Consider the following 17,865-nt stretch of genomic DNA (forward strand, 5'->3'; position numbering starts at 1 on the left):
AGTGTTTTTGACAAAATTGTTGAAAGCAAAATTTCATTACTGATGGTTTTGTTTATCTTACATTTATTTTCAAACAATTACTGTTATTCGCTATAGAGAGTGCCATGTTTTTAGCTGAGATTTCGAATGAATTGATGAACTCAGGAGAGATTGAGAAAATATTGTATGACTTCCTTATGACTCCAACAGGTTCTCATATTGGACAGCAATGACTATACAGAGAGATTAGAGATCTTTACTAATGGAAAGGCATGACAAGCCCAACTAAGAAGTTTGTCAATGCATGCAATCGGAAAGCGAAATTACTACAAAACATACTTCATAGTGGACTAAATATTGGTACAATCTTGTGCAATCCTATTCTGAAGTAAACTTCATATTACAGAATTCTTATGATATAAGCTTTGATAGATAAAAAACGAAATAACGAAATAATTCAAAATATAGATAAATGTTGCAATAGGAGACTTTATTAACATAGTAAATGGAAACAAGAAAAATGTGGAAGCTCAGATCTATTAAGCATCATTGGAACAACGAAAGTTCAATATCTATACTAACTGTTTAATCCAAAATATAACAGGTAGACACCAAAATATCATGAAAATCCTATTATTAAAATGTGAACCAAACTGTAAAAGAATCTTGGAGTAAAACATAAAGGCATGCTTACACCATTCTTTGAAAAGGGGGAAAGGTGTAGTATACTTATCAAAACACGCATCGTAGCGTAGCTTGGCGTCAGTAAGATACAGAGTTTTCATGGAATTAAGTGCTGCATGAATGTATTACGGGGTACGAATAGCTACGCAAATCCATTAAATAATCAGTCATGAATCAGTTATTAATGACAATCTAACGACTCCTTTACATCCATTATGATTCGAAAGCAATAAGAATGCTGATAGAGAATACAAAGTTAAGATTTTAAATATTCTCAATTAATACGAAAACAATGTTCTGCTACCAGAAGACCAATTATTGATTTCAATATTACTTAATTTGACCGAAAACCGATGCGGCCAAATTGAATGTTTGGTTGTGGACTTAAAAATTTGAAACAATAACTTGAATTACACATCTCAATTAGTTTATTCTTAGAGATGAATAAAATTACAAGTTAGCATTAGATTTCGAACTTCAAAATGGCTTTAAGTTTTCAAGCTGCTGATCCTGATTTGTTTTAGTAATTTTTGCTTTGGCTTCAAATATACAAGATGAAGATAAAGTAAATATTGTTATGTTAAACAAGTGAGTAAATGCAATTCACTGCAAAAGAGGAAATAATTGGACGCGAGTGTCATGAATTTTAAAATAATATTGATATTTAAATTTAACTATACTAATAATAATATTGATATTTAATTTTATTGGCCTATTTTATATTGAATAATAGAAGGGTTGTGTGCAAAATCATGACCGCAAGGTTATTCCACTGGAGCTGCTCTTTTAGACATAGAAAAAGCATTCGACAGTGTTTGGCATAAAGGTTTGATTGCGAAATTGCAAACTTTTAATTTTCCAATTTTCCTAATCAAAATTTTAAAAAATTATCTTACTGATCGAACTCTGCAGGTTGTCTATCAGATTTCAAAATCTGATAGATTTCCTGTCAGAGCTGGTGTACCTCAAGTTTCAGTCTTGGGTCCAGTCCTGTACAACATATTCACTTCAGATCTTCCTGATTTGCCTCCAGGATGCACAAAGTCATTGTTCTGCGATGACACAAGCATTTCCGTAAAAGGAAAAAGTCTTCGTGTCATATGCAGTCGATTGCAGAAAAGTTTAGATATTTTTTCCTCCTACTTGCAAAAGTGGAAAATCTCTCCCAATACTTCTAAAACTCAAATGATAATTTTCCGCATAAGCCTAGGGCTTCTTTCCTCAAGCCAAACAATAATCACGTTGTCAAGATGAATGGGGTTATTTTAAGTTGGTCTGACAAGGTTAAGTACTTGGGACTAATTTATGATAAAAAACTTATTTTCAAAGAGCACATTGAGAGTATACAAGCCAAGTGCATCAAATATACGAGATGTTTATATCCTCTCATTAACAGGAATTCTAAACTTTGTTTAAAGAACAAACTTTTGATTTACAAACGAATTTTTAGACCAGCAATGCTTTATGCTGTACGGATCTGGTCAAGTTGCTGTTCAACAAGGAAGAAAACGCTCCAAAGGACTCACAATAAAATTATGGAAATGATTTTGAAGCGTCCTCCTTGGTTTGGTACACTGGAATTACATAGACTTACTGGTGTTGAACCATTAGAAGCTATGTCAAATAAAATTATTAACAACTTTCGACAAAAATCGTTGCAATCCTCAATTGCTACGATAAGCTCTCTTTATAGCCAATAAGTTAGCAATTAAGTTAGTTGTAAGTTTACTTCCCCTTTTCTGACAAGTAGGTTTAAATCCCTACGAATGATAAGTCCTAATTGCGAAAGCAAACAAATCCTAACAATTAAAATTACAAATTTCTAACATTGTTGAGAAATCACCATTTGTGATTGAACACACATACTCATTATTTACTAATATTTATCATAAATACTTAAGCTACTAACAAATCCCCCCCTTAAAAAAAAATGACCGCAAGGTTGACGCAGAACTACTATGTAGATTAAAATAAAATTTCACTATTAATTTTAGCGCAAAACTTCTCTTGAAAAAATTATTGATGAATTACAACTTATTGTTCAATTCAAAATTGTATGTGATGTTGATCTCTAAATCTATGTGTCACCCGAAAGTGGAAATAAAGCACTCTGATAACACAGTGGAATAATATTTCACTGGAAATTAGACGACTAGCAGATTTTGATTGATAGGATCTCCAGAATGATCGTGTTTTGCTTCAAAAAAGGCAGTGCTTCACCGAAGAAAGGACTGTTGCTATTCATTTATGTCCGACTGTCAAATCATCCGATAGAAAAATGATTGGTTGGAGCAGAAGCAGACAGAGAGCTGTTGTAAAAGGCCGCGCCCGTTTTGTTACTAGTTTTTTGTCGAGTTTTGTTTTCTCCCAGTTTCGCTAGACGCAAGACGCAAGACGCAAAGAATCTTATGCAGTATGCTAATGCAACCTTGATTTCTCTTGTGAATGAGAACCGGGTATCGTACTTTCTCACCAAGACCTCGCATAGGTTTAACGGTTTCGCCAGAAATATTCACTTCGTCTCGGTGAAAGATAGTGTTACGTAGTTCTGTTTCCGAGGTGGCCATTCACATATTCCGTAATTTGATCACCAGTCAGAGCTATCTCCCACGTTGTCTGCGTCTGTATAGTCTTCTAGCAGTACTTCTCCTCCTAGCTTCAATCGCAAGCTGGCAATACCCTTCAAGTATCCCTTCGCTACGTCCAGTCTTCTGACATACTCTGCGCCCAAGAATGGACACGGTGATCGCCAAGTCTGGTATGATACAAACGGTGACATAAAACAAAGTACCGTCAAGACTTTAGTACTTCCCTTTCGCTGGCATTTCCTCCTCCTTTTGTTTGATGTCAGAGTAGTCAAAGCTCACTGGTAAGCAAAGCCTTGGTGCTACATTCCGATTCAGAAATCGACCTTTTGTTTATTAATAAACAGACTTCGCAGCCAACTGTTTAGTGTACAGGACAATTGCGGGGCTAGCGCTACGATCCTACTGACACTAACAGTCTTCTCCCGAGCCGAGACTCGAACCTACGATGACTGGCTTGTTAGGTCAGGATCGTACCTCAGGACCAGCTGGGAGAGCAGCATCTCACTCACTGGTATTGCTGGAGAATTCGCCTGCTTCATGCTGAATCTAGCCACGATCTGGTTGATTTAGCGTTCCGTGCTCCATTTCATCTGAATCCCGAGGTAGTTACTTACATCGCCAAGGCCCGGAATCTCGAATTTCTGCCCCAGGAAGGAGCAAATTCGCTGGTACTCGTCAATTTCATGGTGAACGATAAACATGTTGTCATCCTTTCGGCTTAGTTGAGGGCCGAATGATGATCTCCTAGCTGGTAGCTTCATGCATGTACACCACTTTGATGTCAACGTGCTTCACATTCATCATTTTTCGTGCAGCTACCGCCAGAATACGGGTACTTCTGTCGTTTGTTTGACCACACGCGTGTAGACATCATCGTATAGGCTGTTCCAGAAATTATAAGCACACCTACTGTTAACGGACATTTTGAATCGATTAAAATGTTTTTACTTCTACTGGCTGCGTCCTCTTGTTTACACATTTTTTGCGTGACAACAGCAAAAAACATTTAGTTTCTGATTAGTTTTCAAAATGCGTGGTTTTGCTCCGGAGAAGAGAAATAGTATTATGCACAAGTAGTGCACTGTGAGTGATATGTAATTGAGAAAATTGGCCAAGGAAGAGGATGTGAGCTTCGACCTATTAAAAAATACAGAGAATAGTGTACTTTTGAAGATGCACCGAGGAATGGTCGGAAATCAGGCCTTGTAAGCCCTGCTATCGACCTAAAAATCAGGAATGCCTACCAACAGAAACCATCGGCTTTCGTTCGGGACGTGGCGAGAAAAGTTGGGACCTCGACGTCTAAAGTGATGCGTATTAAAGAGCGACTTGAGCTCAAGACGTACCGGAAACAGGAAAAAACTTACAAAAAAACTTAAATCAAGCCACTTCTGTCAAACCAAGATCCCGGAAACTGTATGATTCAATATTTTGCAAAGCTTCTGGGTAAATTATCATGGACTATGAAACGTATGTGAAATTGGGCTATAAACATCTTTCTGGGCCACAATATTCCACTGTACGTAAGGACAAGGATATCCCCGAAACGGAGAGAGCTGTTTTAACCAAAAAAATGTCAAATGGGTAATGATGTGGCAGGCAATTTATGAGTGCGGCAAAATATCTAACCCGTACGTCACATCGGAAAAAATGGACACCCAGAAGTACATTTGGGAAAGCCTCCAGAAGCGTTTATGAGCGTTTGATGATCAAGTAGCATGATGGACCCGTTATATCTTGGCCAGATTTGGCATCATGTCATTACGCTAAAGACTGACTAAGTTGGTACAAAAGCTAAAACATCTGTTTCATGCCGAAAAACACGAATCCGCCGAGTTGCTCGGAGGCACGCCCAATCGGGACTTTCCGGACTTTCGGGCAAAGCTAGGCCGAAAGTGGTGGAAATGGTGGGAATTGAAACTGTGCCAATGATATCTGGAACAGTCTATAGTAAGTTCTCGTGTAACGGAACAAACTCTCGTGTTCTGTTTTTCAGATTGACATTGTTAAAGGAATCCTGCGGCGGCGAATACCAGGTTGGTTTCCGACAGAGGCTAAGCAGAGAGCGAGAGACAGTGGCTGGCAGAGAGCGTGGGAATTCCGGTGGTGTTAGTGCTAAAGTGGAGATTGCTGGGGAATGATTCAAAGTGGTTGATGAATTTGCACACTTGTAACATGTGATACCGATACGAGCCGCGATGTGAAACGATGAGTTGCAGGGTCTTCTACAGACTACGTAGCCAGCTGAGGTTCCATAGTCTTCAAACTCGCATAAAACTAGCGCTAAATAGGACGCTAATTCTTCGGTTGCTCTATCACGGACATGAACCATGGACGCTGAAGGAAACTGATCGACGAGGGCTTAGAATTTTTGAGCGTAAAGTTTTACGACCGATGCTTGGCGGTATATTAAAAGATAGAGCGCAGGCACATAAAGCACGGGTTGTATATAAACACGCTGATAAAGTGAAGGTAAGACAGCGTGGCAGGCTACAGGTGAGCTGGACATGTAGACAGAATACCTGACGAGAGAGCCGCCAAAACTATCTTCAGTTCACGACCAAAAACAGTCCATTGGATTTATTCGGCAATTGTTCGTCCGAAGGTTACATACGCTTCACTTACATGGTGGCCTAAAATTAATGAGGTAACCGCTCAAGCGAAGCTTGGTAAACTGCAGAGGCTTGCCTGTATATCAATAACTGGGGCAATGAAAAGCACACCATCAGTTGCTTTGGAAGCCCTCCTTTGTATGCTACCTTTGCACAAATATGTAAAGCAGCAGGCTGCAAAAAGTGCTCTGACATTTAAACGTTATAATGAGATATCAGATGGTGACCTTATGGGACACTTACGAATCCTTAAGGAATTCAGACTGAATTCTGATGTTAAAACAATAGAAGATTGGATGACAACGAAGACAAACTATGACATCCCCTTCAAAGTAGTTAAATCAAGCCGCTATGAATGGGAGTCAGGAGGGCCGAGTCTGCGTCCAGGTTCTGTTGTGTTCTACACCGATGGATCAAAAATGGGTGAAAATACTGGAGCCGGGGTGTTTGGCCCTGGAACCAGTAGAGCTATACCAATGGGCCACAGTCCAACGGTATGTCAAGCAGAAATTCATGCTATTATTGAATGTGTGGATATCTGTTTAAAAAGAAATTAGAGATTTGCGAAAATCTGCATATTTTCTGACAGCCAAGCAGCTTTAAATGCACTTAAAGCTTTCACATGTAAATCGAGGCTAGTGTGGGAATGCCTTCTTTCTTTCAGACAATTGGCCAGTAGGAACGAAGTTACTCTTTACTGGGTGCCTGGCCATTGCGGCATTGAAAGAAATGAAAAAGCCGACAGCCTAGCAACAGAAGGCTCAGCATCAAGTTTTATTGGTCCGGAACCATTCTGCGGAGTCCCTGAATGCGCTCTGAGGACTGAATTTAGAACTTGGGAAATGTCCACAGTAGAATCAAGCTGGAACGCCACGGATACATCCAGACAAGCTAGAAGATTTATCACACCGAGTGCTGTGAAAGCTCGGATCTTACTAAATCTGAATAAAAAAGATCTTCGGGTACTAACGGGTCTGTTGACCGGTCACTGCCCGAGTAGGTATCACCTAAACAAAATTGGAAAAACTCGATCTACAGAATGTCGTTTTTGCCAATTTGAAACCGAAACTGCTGAACATATACTCTGCATCTGTGGAGCCTTGTTCAATCAAAGGATGTCAATATTTGGAAAAGGGCTACTAGAGCCCCATGAAATTTGGCATTGTGATCTTGGTAAGGTATTAGACTTCATAAAACGAGTCGACCCTAACTGGGATCGGGTATTATGTCAACCAGTGTCCATCACACCTTAGTTGTGATAGGATAATCGACTAATACCAAATCAAACATGGGTCATACAACAATAGTCCTTACTAATGGACGCAGTTGTGTTTCGGCCCTATAGGGGGGAAAAAAAATCTTCAGTGTTGAAGAATTTGTACGAGCAGACTGGATATCGGCTGCTTAAAACAGAAGAAGCTTAACATCTCTAATGCGTTCGGCCCTAGACCAGTAAACGGTTCGTCGGCCAACAAAGTAAAGTAGAGTATTCACGGCGTCGACTCAGTATCGCAACGGGAACTTCGGGTCTAACAGCATACACTTGGACATCTCATTAGGGGAACGATTCTTCCGCTCGGCACTTTCATTCTATTGTGGAACGTATAGTGTAGTTGTGGGATACCCTCTCGTTTGCAGAATTCTTCCAACGTTCTTATATGCTCTGCGCTCCTCTACTGAGGAGTATTCGAGAATAGAACGTACAGAGAAAAGTACAGTGATCTAAGAGTCAGTGAATAATGGAGCTCCGGAGCTGCTATCTCAAGCATTAATTCAAGTTTTCGATTCGCCTTTGCTATAATCTTATTGTAGTCCACCCTAATGACAGCGCTGCATCTGAAGTAACACCCAAATTTCAAACTTGTTCAACTGTCATCAATATTTGGCCAAACATGGTGTAGCTACAAATTACTGAATCATTTTTCTACGGAAACAAATCACATTTGTGGATACTAATTGCCAGGAGATTATTGGAGTACCACTTTTGAAAAATATCGATGAGTCGCGACAGTCTGCGATTTAGTCTGTAGTTTAATTGGTCAAAACACCATGTGGAAATAAACTTATGCAACTCGGAATGAACTTTACAATATCTTTATCGCATCACGAGCATTACTTAATTGATTGTATCCATTATACGACTCTGCGATGCTTTTGGCATAGGACGTCTAACCGCACTATATCGAGATACATTCTGCGAAAACTAAAACCAAGGTGTAACGTTGGAATGAAAGATTTCAAACGGTAATGCTGATGTAATCACATGATGGATTACAATAATCAATATGTCGTTGGATTGATAAAATGCTGGACAATTTTGTGATTCCTTAGTTATTATTATCATTTCATTGTTTAACAGTGAAAATTGAATAAAAGTTTCAAGGTCGAATTTTCACGAACGATGTACCAATCACATGCGAGCACCCCTGCGAGCACAGACTTCATGAATAGACACCAACTGTTTGCTGTGACATCCTGTATAGCAATGGCAAAAAAAAAATGACAGAATCTCCCCGTCCCAATAGGTCAACTAACGTTTGCTTGCTTCTAAGAACCTAGACAATATTGATGTCTTGAAGGTGAAGCTTTTTCGGAAAGTTCGCAACCACCTCCACTATCAGACAGATTTACGTTCTGCTGTCAGAATGTTATTAAAACTGATGTCTTGATGGAAAACATGCTGGCACAGGCAACAGTACTGCACCGACCGCTGATCACTCGTCGTCTATCAGTGTTAGCGAACCTATACATTAGAGAAATGACAAGACACTCACCGTTAAGGCAACTGTTAACATCAAAACGGATAACGGCAATGCAAAATTATACAGATCGCCCGTTTTGATGTTGACAGTTGCCTTAACGATGAGTGTCTCGGCGTCTCTCTGGTGAATAGGCTGACTAATCAGTGTAGTAGAACTCGATATTCATTTGTGTGCAGCCAAACCAAGTGAAGACTACATTGCCGTTGTCGACGCACAGTGGGGCGTGTTGGGTTAACGCGTAGGTATCGTTTTGCGATCTGGAACACAATCGAATTGCCGTTTGAATTGTCTTCTTCTTCTTCTTGTTTCGTATATGTAGTAGCAAATATCAGAATTCAATATGATTATTCGGGTGCCGCAAATACCCTGCGCCACCGGGGATAGCAAAATTCTGTACGTGTCGGTAGAGGCAGATAGCAGGGTATATAAATTAGGTTCATTGTACAGATAAAATGCGTTGTTTATTTTTGAACTCTACACTCTGTTTTTCTCAAGTCCATTTTATATTTTCTGTGAATATACATTTTTGTTCGAAAACTGTAATTTTTTATTGTTATTTTTCCACGAACTTGTAACTGAAGGAAAATTTTATTATGTGACATCTTTGCCGCTTGGTGATCAGAGAGTGAGCCATCTTTCACAAGACAAATAAATATTGTTTAATTTTTGCTAAATCGTACTCAATTTAGGTCTGTATAGAAGCTTGTCTTTTCGCCTATTGAAGAAAATTGACTGTATTAGAATGAAAGCTATTCATCAATGTTGAAGAGAATATTTTTTCTTCTAAAATAGTGTGCTGCAAATAAATAATCAAAACACAGACCCCGTTTGATTTTGCCAAACACGACATAGCCGAATTTGCCAAAAATGAACGGTTCTCTTTTCATAACGTTTTTTCATAGATATTTCCACCAATGAACTAGTTTTAGTTCCATGTCGTTTGAGGTGTCGCTTGATGAATTGAGGCTGATGACCTGGATACTTGATATTACTACCCGAGTAATCAGAGGCTTAGTATTGCTTAGATCATGTTCATTATACATATTACCGGCACATGTTCCGGTCATGTTCAAGGATCCGTTTTACCGATTACGGTCATTCGCTTCGGAGGATGTTGAGCTTAAGTTTGTTAAAATAATCAAGAAGACTAAGAAATGTGCTTAGACATAATCGCTCGTTTCGGCACATGTGTGCCAAAATCGAACCGTGTCAAAAGTAAAACAAGCTCAAATCAAACAGAGCCTCAAAGGGAAATATAAAACAATTGTAGTCCTACGTCAACTATGCGGTCGTATCCCGGATACCACCATCCTACTATTTATAATTCTTAGCAACTGGACATCGTCCGCAAAAATGAATGTTCTTATGACATTGGTGTTGCAGTAATAAGGATGGGTAGCTTATTAACAGTGAAAGAGCAGTGCAGTGGTCCTAGATTACTGCCTTGCGGAACACAGGATAGATTGGGAAAATGTGTAGGATGTTGTGATTCGATCTTATCGTACAGCTTCAATTTACCAAATAGGATCCTAGCATTGTACGATAGCAGCAGCAACTCATGATTTCTGGAACTTGGCAAACGAGATACTTTGTTGTCTTCTTTTGTTAAAAAAAATATTTTTATTTCATTTTTCTTCATTTTGTTAAAAAAATATTATTAAAGAAACGTCGTACAAACAATTTAACTTTTGTACTAATTCTTAGTCTTAACACATTTGTCACATTATTAAAATCATAATCATTAAAATAATTACAACAGACATCCAATGGGTTGTTTATTCCATAGAAGTGATTTGGTCGGCGGAAAAATTCAGGCTGGCGTAGCACTCGAAGGGGTGTGTTGAATCACAGTTTTCCAAGAATATCCGCGCAACTTATTCGATCTGCAAGCAAAACAAATATGAGCATACGTTGGAGGAAAACTCGTCTACTTGACTATGTGGGTAAATCGATCAACATACAACGGCTTTCATACGATGGTAGGTTTGTCCTGTCCCTCCAGTTTAGAGATTAAAGAACATATCGGTGAACGTGTTTCTGAGCTCGTTATAACGGGTTGATGTGTATTGCATGACACGGCGCCCACACTTGCACTGCATACTCCAAGACACTGCGCACGAACGAGTAATACAGTATATTTAGCGCGTGAATATAGTCGAAGAACTTCGAATTTTGCTTCAAAAAGTATAGGATAAGCCCCAGTATAGGATAAGCTTTCGTCGTGACTGCAGCAATGTACTCTGTAATCCTTGATTTGCTGTCGACAAACACTCCACACACAGTTTTTCACTGTGGTCATGCGCGTCAAGCTCGTTGACGTCATTCAAGCATGTCGATAATTTTGGAGATTTCAGCTTTGTACAGAGATCGTTAATAAACAATATGACCAAGAGAGGGCCCAGAATACTGCCTTGAGGTACTCCTGAAAGAATCTCAGAAGGTATAGAATACGTTTCACCTACGTTCACCGAAGAATTACGTCCGGTAAGGTAAGATGAAATCCATCGTGTTAGCCACTCTGGAAGTCCTATCTGCATGAACTTTTCGACATCTTAAGTATGTGACACCTTGTGGAATGCTTTGGCAAAGTCAATGTATGCAACTTGCTGCCGCTTCTCCCTCCGATTAACAAGAGTCGAGTAATTTTGGTGTTTTATATCATTCTTCCAATACTAGTGACCAGTGTTTCCTTGAAATATTGAAAAACTGGCTTGGAGAGTTTCTTGATTTTAGTAAATTGAACATTTTTTTTTTATTCTCGCTTATTTACCGTCGGTCTAGTGCCGCCACTGTTATTGTGCCAATCACCGACGCCCAGGGAGGCAACTCCACACCCAGGACCCTAACTCACGACCCGTTCATTAACGGACCGGTGCCAACGGCTTTACTTCCTCATGCGATTGAAGGCGTGATCCCAGATATTTTTCGCCTCAGAAAATCCCCCGGTGTCGGCTAGGATTGAATCTAGACCAGTTGGGTTGGTTGTGAGTGGATCACGCCACCTCACAACCATCGACACCTATGTCGGCGGTGGGATTCGAACCCAGGCGTCGAGTGTGGTTGGCGGAGACGTTACCAACCACGCTAGGCCCCTGCTCATAAATTGAACAATTGATCATTGGCGATTTTAATATTAACTGGCGAGATGATGCAAATTCGAATCATTTGAAGTGCTTAGTTGAATTTTTCAATTTAATACAAAGTGTTGAATATACCTGCATTTCCAAGCGGAGCTGAACTTTGCTGATCATGTCTGTACCAATTTTGATTGCATTCGTTCAGTTAAGAATTCCGACATGAAATAACTGATCATGAGACCATGGTCGTCGAGCTTTCAAATCGGTATGAGTTACACAGATTCAGAAACCTACAGTCATATACTGTGTGCATGTGGTAGTAAATTGTACGAGATTGGTAGTCGTAAAATGTTTAGGATAAAAACCGTGTTGATCTAATGGGATATAATGCTTGCAACGAAGAGTGCGTCGTAAACCAATCTTTCGAATAATTTTGAACAAGTGGAAATGGTAGTGATTTCAATTAAATTCTGTAAATCGCATTTGTCACCTTTTTTGTGCACAGGGAAAATGACCGATATGACATTTTCCGAATGTATTTGTTAGTGCTTTGATTAAAATTAGAACTTTTTTGAACTGAAATTATTTTGGGTAGAATACAGCAAGCCTCATAGATATAACATGGCAATGCTGATAATTGCTTGCAACTATGGCAAAATACGCGGTTGTCGTTGTAACTAAGAGGCGCGGCAACGTGGGCCGGCAATCAAATAATTCAAAGTAAAAATGCTTTTAGTTAACATAATCCTGAATGCGGCCGTTTTCGAGATATTCAGATAAAGCATTTCAAATACTTTATTTTTAAATCAGCAATGGTTGGTCAGAATCGATTAACGAAGTAGGCAGACATAGGTCTTTATGAATGAATAATTTTTATTCATCACGATTTATGATTTCTATCATTTTCGTAAATTGTAATAAAATTTTGGTTTGAAATTCCATTCCATTTGATAATCGGTTATAATGAATATAAAAGCAAAATGAGCCAAAATTAAAAATAAACAATGAAAACACGCATGCACAAAGAACGAATGAAATTCCTAACACAATACCAAAACAATAAAGTCAGGCCTATCAAAACAATCAAGCAATTTCAACGTTTCAAGGTTCGTAAAACAGCTGAAGTCGAACGGTCCACAACAAAAAGCCCGCGGGCAATTTGCGTAGTCTCATCGCGTAGTGTATGCAAAATCGGGGATGATGATGTAATCGGCGAGCTTTAAAACGCAACAACACGAAAGCGCCCTTTGTCCCGATTTTCAATGTGATTGTTCAAACGAACGACAGTTTCCCTGACCATATCTGCAAATTATTGTGACAAGCTAGATTAACCGCAACTATGAAAGTGAAGCTCATCCCTCGTGTCGGCGTGGTTATTATTCTACGCCACGAACTGGATGCTGTTTTGTGTGCGTGTGTGGCGCAACTTTGCCGTTGTTCCTCTCGTTCCATTTGGTGACTGACGCGTAATAGCTTTCCAGCGCGAATTGAAATCATATTTTCCAGCCAGTCAGCCAACTGTAACGGAAGTGGGCGATTCTGGTCAGTTAACTAGCTCTTGAACTATGGAAATATTCGCACTATCGGTTAATTGATTTTGTCGAACGAACTGGCCGAGAGCAGAACTGGTTTGATAGTAAATCATTTCCCGCGGAGATTTTCACAAAATCACCTTACCGTTAAATGTTACCCTCTCAGTCATGATGGTAACTGAATGTGACAGATATAGTTAATGTATTCGCTTTAATGCTTCCATTATGCTGATGAAAATACTTTCTATTTCACATGTTGTGATGATACCGATCTGTTTTTTTCGGTCCACGGTTGTATATTTCCTTGCCCGACTATTTTAACACTCACACACAGATTACGCAGCTCCGCATAGAACTCGGCCATAATTCAAGCGAGCATAAAATTAGCATAATGAGAAAATGGAAATAATTTATGATGGTTGGTTCAATTTTGCAGCCTACTTGCTGCCACCCACACGCCCAGGTTTAGAGGCGAATTGCGACTTTGCGGCGTGTTAAGGTGTTGTGAACGCGGTTTGGGCTCAGTTTGTACGGTGCAGCGAGCGGGTAAATAAGCTCTTTAACACACATGATAGATTGAAACGCTTTTTAACTTTTGGATGAAACTGCTCACGATTGCTGATTTATTTGTTCATTTAAATTTGGTTCAAAAACACTGTCTGGCGATGCAAAGCTGCTTTGTTTTTGAAAGTGGAGCAAAGGTTATAAATTTTGGCTGGGAGAGTTATAGCCAAGTAGCAACTAATATTTACCCGGTTTCGTAAAAACAGGCTTAAGCATCAGAAGTTTTGAAAGATAAGTATCGCAAAGCTCAAAATATGTGTGTTTAGATGAAAATAAAAATCAATATTTTTGGTACGAAACATTTACCTAAACAGATTCAACATAATTTTCCGAATTCTTTATTCATTTCCAGCTTTTTGTAAAACAGTAATCAAACGAGAGGCTTGGAAAAAATAACACATAAAAAAAGTGAGAAATGAACGATTAATATAGGGCGAGGCGAATGCCAAATTAGGCAAAGCCTCTTTAAAAACAAAAAAAAAAAAAAAAATAGGGCAAATTCGTCCCTTAAACTATCCAAAACATTACCAGTACACAATGACCAAGCTTATCGTGGAACGTTTCCAATCAACTAATCACTAACGCAAAGAAGAAATGACCCCGAGCGTATACGCATTCGGTTCTTTGCTATGAATATTCATGCTTTTTTTTCACCATATTTTCGATTTCACTTTTTTTTCTCTTTTCACCTGGACCACGTTACGCAAACAAAGAATTCGACTGTATCTCGCTGTGTAAAGGCGAAGGTGGGTGACTATGTGCAGTGACGGTTACTTACAGCAGGTTTCCACCTCTTCGTATAATTAGTTACTAGGGGGGAAAGTGTTGCCTTCGGTGAAGTAAGCTAACTGGCCGATGAGAAATTAAATAGGTCTCTGGTGCAACGACGGGGTAGCGAAGCGCGCCACTGATTGTGCCGGCTTCGAGAGAGGCTCAGGTGACACAGTTAGAGTGCGCAGTTCATTTTCCGGTTCGTTGGTTTCTGCAATGAGGAACCGTACTGCCGGTTGAGCTGCCGTCACACACTGCGTTTTATCGACAACAATAATTTGATGTTAGAATCTCTATTAACAGACAATAAACAGATACCATTGAAAATGTAAATTTTTTTTTAATAAATTTCTCCAATCAATCAATAGTAAAAAAATGTGGATAGAGCTTAATAACGAAGTTTTTTTTTGCAATCATACATGCAGTCGTTTTTGTTTGTAACAGAAATAGTTTATAACCAATTTGTAAATCAGCAGTTTTTCCGCTCTGTTGCTTTGAATCTGCTACCTACGAACGCAGCTGGTATCCAACAGGGGATTAGTGATTTTTAAATGCAGCACCACGTGTTGGCACTTTTCCGATGAGCTGCATAATGCATATATGCAACGGTTGCAATGGACGGGTAGTGCTACTGTGTGGAGTGATTTTTTTTTCTTATTTTCCACTTCGGAGTGATTTTGCGGTGCGCTTCGTTGTCATGAGCAACTATGGGATTTACACGGTTTTTGGTTATTATGGTATGGTCTCGCAATCGTCGGCAAACGGTATGAGATAAACTTAGATATAACGGTTTTGTATGGGATTGTTTTTTTTTGCAACACAAAAACAGTGCAGAAGCATACGCTTGGGCTGAGTTGTCGCCAGCAATGATTGCATTTTATTATCAATTACAATTATGCAACAACGATGCGACATCAGGACGGTTACCGTCTGTGAGTTTCTTCATTATAAAAAGAAGTGCCAATTGTTTGACTACGATAGGCTTAATGAAGTAATTACGATCAAACCTTAAAGTTGTTCACCTTGTAAGCAAATTGGAATAAAAATTGCTGTCTTGCTGGAACACATTGTGGTTTCTCCGAAGAAATTTTGAAGTTCCGACGCACCCGTTTTTTCCAAAACATCCGTTTTAAAATGAGAAGCATTGACTTTGACGACTTTGTCGGCAAAAATCAGTGGAATCCAACCTCAATTGCAAACTGCTCCCTCAACTATCACTGAAATTGCATTCTTGTATGAAAAAAAAAAAAACTCCCTTGGAACTCCAAAATGTTATTTTTTGCTGCCCACAATCCATCATTTTGTGCATTGTGTGGCTGCTCCAGTACAAATAGTTTCTCATCAGAAAAACTTGACTCGTGACCAGCATGCCGTGAAAATATCAATTTTGCTCTATCAAACCTCTTTGTCTGAGAGGACTCGGAAACGTCGTAAACTTTACGGTTTATAAGAAGTGCTTCACATACCAGGTCATTTACCATGATATTGTGAACAGTTATAACAAATATTTTCGAATCGGTGGCAAGTTTTCTAACTGAACGTTACCATTCTCTCCGGGTACGCTCCCTCACAACTTCAAAAATTTGTGGTGTCCTTGCAGATCGTGGCCGGCAGAATTTTTTACGGTCCGCTAAAGAGGATATCTTTTCGTGCCGTTTGATGGTTTTATATATGAAATACGATTTTAGCTGTTTGCATAACCCAAAACTTCTTTAACACGACTTCACGAAATTGCTTCATCGCGCATCTGAAACAAAACACAACTGACAGACAACCAACACTACGCGTATTTGTGAGTGCATAAATAGAGTATGCAATCTAACTAAAACTTTCACTTTAGTATAGGAAAGGATTCGCACGAATTATACAGTACACTTGATGACTTTCCGATTGTCAACATGAATCCCTCTTCTGAGTTTTACTGGCCAGAGATACGTCTAATTGTTTCTTTTAGAAAATTAAAAAATAAATGAAACTGGCAAAATGAAAATAATTCCCTCTTGGGAAGTTGAAATTTGTGATGTTGGAAGGAGAAACGTTGTTACGATTGGACTTCTAGTCGCAGCGATGAGTCCACAACAATAACAAAAAAACAGCAGTGGAACAGAGAAAAGATAGGAAAAGTTTATTTATCATAAGTTAAAATCGTTTTATTATATAATTTTTTACAAGGATATCGGAGTTTACGAAGTTTTTTATGGGAATATAAAAATTTATACAGCTTTTTACGCTTTGTTATTCCCGCATAAAAGCGTCTTCAGTGAACCCACATCCATGTGTTGAAAATGGAATTCTGTCTGTCTATCTGATCCATTTAGACTTGAAAATTACTAAACCGATCGGTGTGAAATTACCATGATTCGAAACCACTCCCCTCTCCAAAAGGAAGGGCTTCCATACAAACAAAACACTAATTTCAGCCTAACTTGAGAACTAATCAAACACAAAAAGGCAAATTTGGTTTGTGAGATTTTTTGGGTATAAGAAATGTTTTTTATGGTCGTTTGGCATATCTAATTCCTTTGAAAAGGGGTGGAGAGCTCCCAAACAAACAAAACACATATAGGTAAAAAACCTTTTTAATGCCTACGGATCAATGAAAGTACTTCAATGTTGCAGTGTTTGATCTGTTAATCTTTTTAAAATAGCGTCGTATTTATGGGTACGTATAAAATGATTTTGAATGCGAAAAAGTAGTTACGCGAACACGTGAAAGTCTTGCGGTCAAATCCAGCCAGAACACTATATTTCCAGCCAACAGCCGCGACAAATAAAAAAATTCGAGGCGTAAAAAGAAATATCTTAAAAAAAGTTTGCATGCAGGTTACGACGTTTTCAACTTGCATTCCAATAAATAGGAGAACTGCTCCATTATTCATCTCATTAAGCCGATGTTCACGGAGAATGCACGGATTAAACACCAAATTTTCACGAAATTATTAAACAAATAAACTAAAAGTGCTTACGTGCTCTTATGGAATCGTTTAGCATTGTATATTTAGTAAAATTAGCTAGATTTATCCTGAATTTTGTAAAACAAACCATTTTTCACAACGCTTCCATATTCATCTCAAAACTTGAATCACTGCTCAATTATTCATCTCACGACGCCCCCATATTCATCACACTGTGAATTATGAATGAATCACTTTTTCATGAATGAACGTAGCCGCAGATTGTCGTAGTAGGTTACCTAGATATCCGCTGTAGTTGTTTACGTGCAAAATTCGTAACCTAAGTAACCACTGCAGTGCTGTCGATTCATTTCAATTATGTCGGAATAATTCAACATTTTC

At 38.9% G+C, this 17,865-nt stretch overlaps 1 protein-coding gene across 1 annotated transcript in view; it reads left to right on the top strand.

Annotated features, from left to right (window-relative positions):
* The window catches only part of LOC129720303 (myosin-IIIa-like), a gene marked incomplete at its 3' end in the record, with an annotated part of 142,299 nt that overhangs the window by 44,380 nt on the left and 80,054 nt on the right, over positions 1-17,865 (top strand). The gene's annotated exons all lie outside the window — the stretch shown is intronic.

This window comes from Wyeomyia smithii, chromosome 2 (genome assembly GCF_029784165.1).
Source record: "Wyeomyia smithii strain HCP4-BCI-WySm-NY-G18 chromosome 2, ASM2978416v1, whole genome shotgun sequence".
NCBI classification, from domain to species: Eukaryota; Metazoa; Arthropoda; class Insecta; order Diptera; family Culicidae; genus Wyeomyia; species Wyeomyia smithii.